Genomic DNA, 7,831 nt, shown 5'->3' with positions numbered 1-7,831 from the left:
TCCATGGACTATTCCAGGCAAGAATATTGGAGTGTGTTGCAATTTCTTCCCCAGGGGATCTTCCCAACCAAGCAATCGAACCCGCATCTCAGATGTCACCTGAATTACAGGCAGATTCTTTACCCATGGAGTGATAACATAAAATTCACAGTCTTATCCATTTGGTTTCCCTCGTTGCTCAGATGGTAAAGAATCTGCCTGCAAAGCAGGATCCCCGGGTTTGATCCCTGGGTCAGGAAGATCCCCTGGAGAAGGGCATGGTAACTCACTCCAGTATCCTTGCCTGGAGAATTCCGTGGACAGAGGAGCCTGGTGGGCTACAGTCCATAGGGTTGCAACTGAAGCAACTTAGCACGCAGCATGCACAGGGCGAGAATAGAATTTTTTTCCTTGACAGATAGACTTACACAGCAACGTAATTATTTCTTCGGGTCCGACACCCTCTGATACCTCAAGGAAGCAGGGGATAATTGGTTTATAGTTCTTTCAAATTAAGCTCAAGTAGAAAGACTGGACTAAGCTTTAAAAAATTCCACTCTGGTAATTTATGAAATCTGGCGGCACTGAAAGAGTCAGAACAATGGTCTTTAAGTCTCCAAAATCACCTCCGCACATTTTCTCTCCTATGCACACCACATTTCGCTATCTCTGGTCATCTCATAACTTCATTTAGAGCCACTTTGCAAGACTAATCTTCCTTGCCAAAACCCTAGTCCAAATACAAATGGAAAAACAAGAGAAAAAATAAAAAAGAAATGTACAAGGGTGTAGTCTTTTAGTGCAATTAGCATTAACAATAGCTCCCTTTGACATTAGAAGAAATGGTGCTTTGTGTTTTTCCTCTGGGTTATGATTCTATTTTAAAAAACCTGTTTTATATATATGATTTTTGAAGTTAGATGGGCTCTAAAGTTACTCACCAATGTTTATCTCAGAGACTTGAGTCCAGGGCAAAATGCAGAATGCCCTTTTCTGATGAGGTCACCCTGGCAGTCCAAGGCTGAGTCTTCAAAGCTTCAGTGAAATTGGAAATTGGAAGTGTTATTTGTCATTTGTCCAAACCTCCAGAGTCACTTCTCAACATGTATTTACCAGCTCCTGTTTGCCCTACTCTGTCCATCGCCATTTCATCCTAGAAGCCCCAGCTGTAGAGCATTTCTCAGCTTACAAAATGCTTTGCAAACATTCTCATATGACACTTACCGCAGCACTATGAAGCTGGCTGAGAAGGTAGCACCAGCCTTACTTTGAAGGTGAGAAAGCTGAAGCACAGAGAGTTTAAGGGGCTTGCTCAGGGTGACGCAGAGTAGCAGGTCTTGAACCAAGGTTTCTTTTCTTTGGCTGTGCTGGGTCTTACCTGCGGCATGTGGGACCTTCAATCTTCCCTGTGCCCTGCAGGATCTTTGGCTGCCGCATTTGAACTCTTAGCTGTGGCATGTGGGATCTAATTCCCTGACCAGGGATTGAACCCACGTGCCCTGCTTTGAGAGTGCAAAGTCTTAGCCACTGGACCACCAGGGAAGTCCCTTGAACCAAGCTTTCTAACTTAAAATCCAGTGTGTTTTTCAAGGCCCTGTGGCTCTTTAACATTTTAACTTTGTATGGTCTTACTGCATTGCCAGTGATGGCCCCATTTTCTCCCTATGACACTAGGGTCAGCGTTCAGATAACCCCTGTGCATCTTGTAACCTGGCAAGGCTTTGGCCTGAGTTGCTTGGCCTCTGGTTACAGATCACACCATTTTCCAAGTTAACAGCACCTATTGGTAGCTGTCAGCTTCCATAGCTCCTCCTTTCCTTGGGTGAACCAACACCCACTGGATTCTGGGAAGACACAGATGGAGAGCTTCAGGCAGAGAATTCTCTGTGACCACTGGATGTCAGTACTGATCTACACCTCTTTCCAAGCCAGGCAGAGCCACCAGCTCTGGGATTTAAAATGGAACAGGAGAGGCACGTTGATCAAAAGCTAAGTGTACCGTGACTTCATATTTTAATTAAACAGTTGGGTTTCTGCAGCCCCATCTCTGAAGGCTGCTCTTCTTGGATTCCCCCTCTAAGTTGTTTGGCTTAGCTGTTCAACTGTACCTGATCTAGCAGGAGAGAGAGCAACTGGGATTCCAAGCAAAGCTGAGGACATCTCTGTTGGCTGGTTAATTTCCTTTCCCAGGATGGTACCACTTCAGATATAGCAAAAGTATCACCAAGCAAAGAGTTTAAGTGGCTGTCTTTGAGATGGGGAAATCGGAAGCCTTGGAGACCTCTGAGATTTTTTAAATTGAAATTATGGCAACGTGTAGTCTGAATAAAATGGAAGAAAAAAAAATGTTACAAAGCAGTCAAAAATGTAGAAGGAGGGGAACGAAGGGGAAGGTAGGGCATGTTCGTGTTCATCTCACTACTCCCAGATCTTCCAAAACGAACTTCCTCTCTGGAGGGACTTCTGACCTTCCTTATTTGGCCACGGCCTCCTGCCACCTTTGATTTTTGCTATTTCTCATCACACCTACACACACCCACACACATTCAGGTAAGTCTCCACGTATTTGCCTGCGGTTTTGCCCATCTGCGATTCTCCCACTCTCCTCCAGATTCTTCTCTTAAAAAACAACAGCTTTATTGAGATATAATTCACATACCACACAATCCACCAAAAGTGTAACATAAAAGCATTTTTAGTATATTCACAGGTATGTGCAATGTTTCACAGTTAATTTTAGAACATTTTCATCCCCTTAAAAAGAACCCAATAAGCTTTAGCCATCACTTCCCCAGTCCCCTCAGCCCCAGGCTACCAGCCCTAGACAACCCATAATCTATTTCCTTTCTGAATAGATTTCCCTGTTCCAGACATTTCATATAAATGGAATCGTACATGTGGTCTTTTGTGACTGGCTTCTTTCACTTAGAATAATGTTCCCATGGTTTCTCGGTATCGTAGCGTGTCAGAACTTCATTCCTTTCTATGGCCAAATAGAAATATTCTCATTCTCCCTATCTTTCAAAGTTCAGCTGAATCTTCGCCTTCTCCAGGAAGGCTCTGTAGTTCCTCAGGCTCTTCTAGACCTCTCCCTGGGATATTTTCAGTGTAGCATGGAATTGTCCCTGTGTCCTTTCTTCCCTGTCAGATGGGGTCCCAGGCCAGTTCCCCAGGAAGCAGGCTCTTGCACACAAGAAGTTTACCGGAGATGCCCTCATGCCCAGGCTCCTGGGCGAGTGACAGGTGCAAGAGTGGGCAGAGGGAGAAGATGAACTGCAGCTCTGCAACCTTGGTCTCAGCCAACCTCCAGAAGCACTAACACCGGAGCGCTAACATGGGAGCGCTTTCAGAGCTGGGCAAAGACTGGGCGTTTCCACCCCCTCGTCGAGTCACTGGAGGCAGCTGGTCCTGGAAGAAGGCGTGATCTTGGGCCACTTGTCTCTCTTCAGCCCAGGGCAAGTCGTGGAGAGGGACTCAGCTGAGGGCCGCGGCTAGCAGCGCCTCCAGTGACTCAGGGAAATTAGGACATCATGGCGTCCACTGTGGACTGGAAGCCCCTTGAAGTTGGGGGCCATGTCGTTCTTCCTACTTGCCTCTCCCCTCCCCTAGCACCTGAGTTTTGTTCAAAATCGGGCTCTGGAGTCAGGCAGTAATGGATTCAAATCTCAGCTCTGTAGCATATTATCTGAGGAACCATAGAAATGCTCCAAATTCCTTTAAGCCTGAGTGTCCTCACCTATGAAATGGGGCTAATAACAGTTCCTACCTTACAAAGTCGCTGGGAATACTGAGTTGATATTTGAAAAGTGTTTAACAAAATTGGTACGTGTATGTGTATGTGTGTGTGTGTTAGTTGCTCAGCTGTGTTTGAATCTTGCCAACCCCATGGACTGTAGTCCACCTGGATCCTCTGTCTATGGGATTCTCCAGGCAAGAATACTGGAGTGAGGTAGCTATTCCATTCTCCAGGAGAACTTCCTGACTCCAGAAGTTCTCCAGGAGAACTTCCAGGGATTGAACTTGGGTCTCCTGCACTGCAGACAGATTCTTTTCTATTTGAGCCACCAGGGAAGCACATAAGCGACTTAGCAGCAGCAGCAGCAGCAGCAAGCTCTCAATAAGCGTTAGTTACTGTTGTTATTAATGTTATTATTAGCAGATGCTCAAGGCAATCTGATCATCAGCTGACAAAGAAATGGGAGCTGATATATAACCTGGTGCTGCTGCTGCTGCATCGCTTCAGTTGTGTCCAACTCTGTGCGACCCCAAAGACGGCAGCCCACCAGGCTCCCTCGACCCTGGGATTCTCCAGGCAAGAACACTGGAGTGGGTTGCCATTTCTTTCTCCAATGCATGAAAATGAAAAGTGAAAGTGAAGTCGCTCAGTCGTGTCCGACTCTTAGCGACCCCATGGACTGCAGCCTACCAGGCTCCTCCATCCAGGGGATTTTCCAGGCAAGAGTACTGGAGTGGGGTGCTATCGCCTTCTCCAGATATATAACCTAAGGGGCAACAAATGAATAAGATGTCAATATTGAGATGTTAGTATTCTAAGGTAGAAAGTTATTTTTTAAATTAGGAAATGTTTCAAACATTTAGAAAGGCATAGGGATTTACTGAATGCTCATGTTCTGAAACTGATTTGCAGAATTATAGATATATTTGAAGCCTTTTGGGTACCCTACCCCCTATGCACCTGCCCCCAAGGTAAATCTTACAGATGATGTTTATCCTTCTAAGGAATGTCTCAGTGCTGCTGTGTATGTCTGAATCTCTAGATAAAATATGTTTTCCGTATGTTTTAAAACATTTAGGTAAATGACATCATCCCTTCTGCTTTTTTTTTAACTCTACAGGATGCTTGATGTCAACTGTGTTTTTTGCTGTGACTCTGGCTCATTTATTTTCCCTGCAGTATAAGAATAAAAAGACTGCTCCCAAAGTATAAGAAGTGGAGGGAAAGAGATCCTTTCTGAGTGAGCTGCTTGGTCCCAGCTTCTTTCCAGCCACCCTCATCTTCTGGGGGAGGTAGTGTAGCCTAGAGGTTAAAGCCACTGGAGCTGGATTCTGTAGATTTGAATCCCAAGTCTATCATCTGGGGAACCTTGGGTAAGCTCCTTAACCTCTCTGTGCCTTGTTGCCTCATCTGTAACACGAGAACAATAACACCTCATGCCCACTTTAGAGGACTCCTTGGGAACACTTCATGAAGAAGCTCGAGGTGTGGTTCCAGCAGGGTTCCAGTAGGACTCTTCTACTTGGGTTGTTTCTAAGCAGATGACATGGAACGTAGCTCCATGAAGCATCATCCCAGTCACTATGGCCTGATTCCTTCTCCGTAGGGGAGGGCAGCTTTACAGACCTGGATTTTCCACATTTGGGAAAGCTGGGATGCTGACGTGGAAAGCTGACTGTCCGAATTGTGGTCCCATATCCTGCTGGTGGCTCCTGGCCCAGTTGTGTAGAAAGGGCTCCCAGGTCCCATCTGTCATTGCCTTTGAACTGTCCAGCTCCCTCGAGGCCAGTCTTAGTATAGCTCCCATTGCACACTTGAGCAGATGGGCTCAGGGATGTAAACTGACCTGCGATTAACAAGTGAGCTGTGCTGTGCTGTGCTCAGTCGCTTCAGTCGTGTCCGACTCTTTGTGACCCCATGGTCCATAGCCCGCCAGGCGCTTCTGTCCGTGGGATATTCCTGGTAAGAATACTGGAGTGGGTTGCCATTCCCTTCTCAAGAGGATCTTCCTGAACCAGGGATGGAACCCATGTCCTCATTGTAGCAGGTGGATTCTTTACCTGCTGAGCCATTGGAAGCCCAACCTCCCAGAGACCTGAACCTGTCTCCTTATTCCAAATCCTGTGACCTACAGCTGTCTAGTTGGCCTCCTCAGATTCTATTAGTGACTTTCAGCCTTTTGTTTTCTTGCTTGAGAACAGGGCAGGACTGGAGCCTGGGGAGGGAAGAGAAGCAGTTTTCAGGACCACTCACCCCATGCGAGGCATGACCTGCTGCTGGCCTTGCAGGATCAACAATCACTCGGCAGAAAGCCATGTTAGAACCAAAGGCTATTTTGTGGATTTTTCTAATCTTTCCTCAAGGACTTTAGCTGAGTCATCAAAATGTATTTTCCAAAAGGCTGAACTGCCACTAGGGTGGGTGTGAGGGGAATCAGTGGGTGGGTGATGAGCGTGGAGGCAGATGGTGGTCAGGCAGCTCAACTTGCATTCATCCAGATGCACAAGTTTTGCCTTGCCTCACCTTGAAATGCAGTTTCCATGGGGGAAAATTTGTCAAGGTAGACAGATTCTCTCCTTTTTGACATGTCTTATGACTATTCTTGCATGCAGTTATTTCTTTTAAAATAATTCACAGTGGCAGAGCTCACTGCCATTAATCAGTTTCTATTTCCATTACAAAACCAATTTTGGAAGGTGATGGTGTCTGCTATTTCATCTTCTTCAGGACTTAAACTTTACATTTTTCTATTTAAAAAAAAGAAGAAGTCTGTGTGTATGTTTTAAGAAACTAAGGGCCTGGACTCTTTGGGGGTGGGTTAGCAGTAGAAATTTAGGCAAGAAAATTGATAATAAAGCGGTTTCAACTCCCATGATAACTTTGACCAATTTGTACTGGGTGACTGGAGTGTTGAGTTGAGAAGGATTCTGAGACTGTGTACGGCATCAGTGGACAAGAGCTGTGATTGATTAGTGATGTCTGTCATGAATCTCTGCGTGGGAAGGGAGAGCCCAGAGAGAAGCCTGCAAACACTCATTTGTAAATAGAGTGAGCTTCGTAGTTTTTGCCCAAGACAAACCTTGATTTCTTTGTAGCACTTGATGGTTTGGAAAGCATTTTCATGTGCCTTGTATTCATTGAACCACTCCATCATCTGTGTGAAACTAAGTAGGGCTAATCTGTTTTCATATTAATTCATTATTTATTGGCAATTACTGTACTAGGCTGTGGTAGATTATCTATAAGGAGGATGACCACCAATGTCTTCCCTTCCAGTTCATGAATGCTGTCCCTCAACATAAGTAGAATCGAATTTCCTTCTAGAATCTGGATTGTTCTTACTGATGTGCTTGACTAATAAGATATAGCTGAAATGATATTCGGGGACTTCTAAAGATAGGTCTTCAGAGCCTCTTTCAGCCTTTGTCTTCTTGAAATGTTTGCTTTTGATTACACTTCTGGGACGAGAGAGAGGGTCCTAGCTGAGCCCAACCTTCCAGCCATCCCACTGCAGCACCAGTGATATGGGAAGCTGTCTTGGACTCTCCAGCCCAGCCAGTGGCCAGTTGAATGTCACTGAGTCACCCCAGTTGAGACTGTGTATAACAGAAGAATCACCAAGATGACTCCTGTATAAATTCCTGACTCACAAAATCATGATGTGAAAAGAGTGTTATTTTAAGTGAGTAAGTTTTGGGATAGTTATGTAGCAGTACGTAACTGGGACATTGACACTAGGCTTCCGGAGATGAGTAAGACCCAGTTTCAATCTGTAAGCTCATAGTCTCTTGGGAGAGATGGACCCATGAACAAACAAATCATAATTTGGTGAAACCAAACATGTACAAGACCACTCTATTTAAAAGGGGGCTATTTTGACCCTGCCCATGTTTCATGGTAAAACTAAAGTGAGGAACTGAGGACAGTTCTTGAATTTTTCTAGATACCATATGTCTTCTTGGGGCTTCCCTGATGGCTCAGATGGTAAAGAATCTGCCTGCAATGCCGGAGACCCGAGTTCAATCCCTGGGTTGGGAAGATCCCCTGAAGAAGGGAATGGCTACCCACTCCAGTATTCTTGCCTGCAGAATCCCCATGGACAGAGGAGCCTTGTGG

Source organism: Bison bison, unplaced genomic scaffold (assembly GCF_000754665.1).
Source record: "Bison bison bison isolate TAMUID 2011002044 unplaced genomic scaffold, Bison_UMD1.0 scf7180017864456, whole genome shotgun sequence".
NCBI classification, from domain to species: Eukaryota; Metazoa; Chordata; class Mammalia; order Artiodactyla; family Bovidae; genus Bison; species Bison bison.
Note: the sequence above shows the minus strand (reverse complement) of the source record.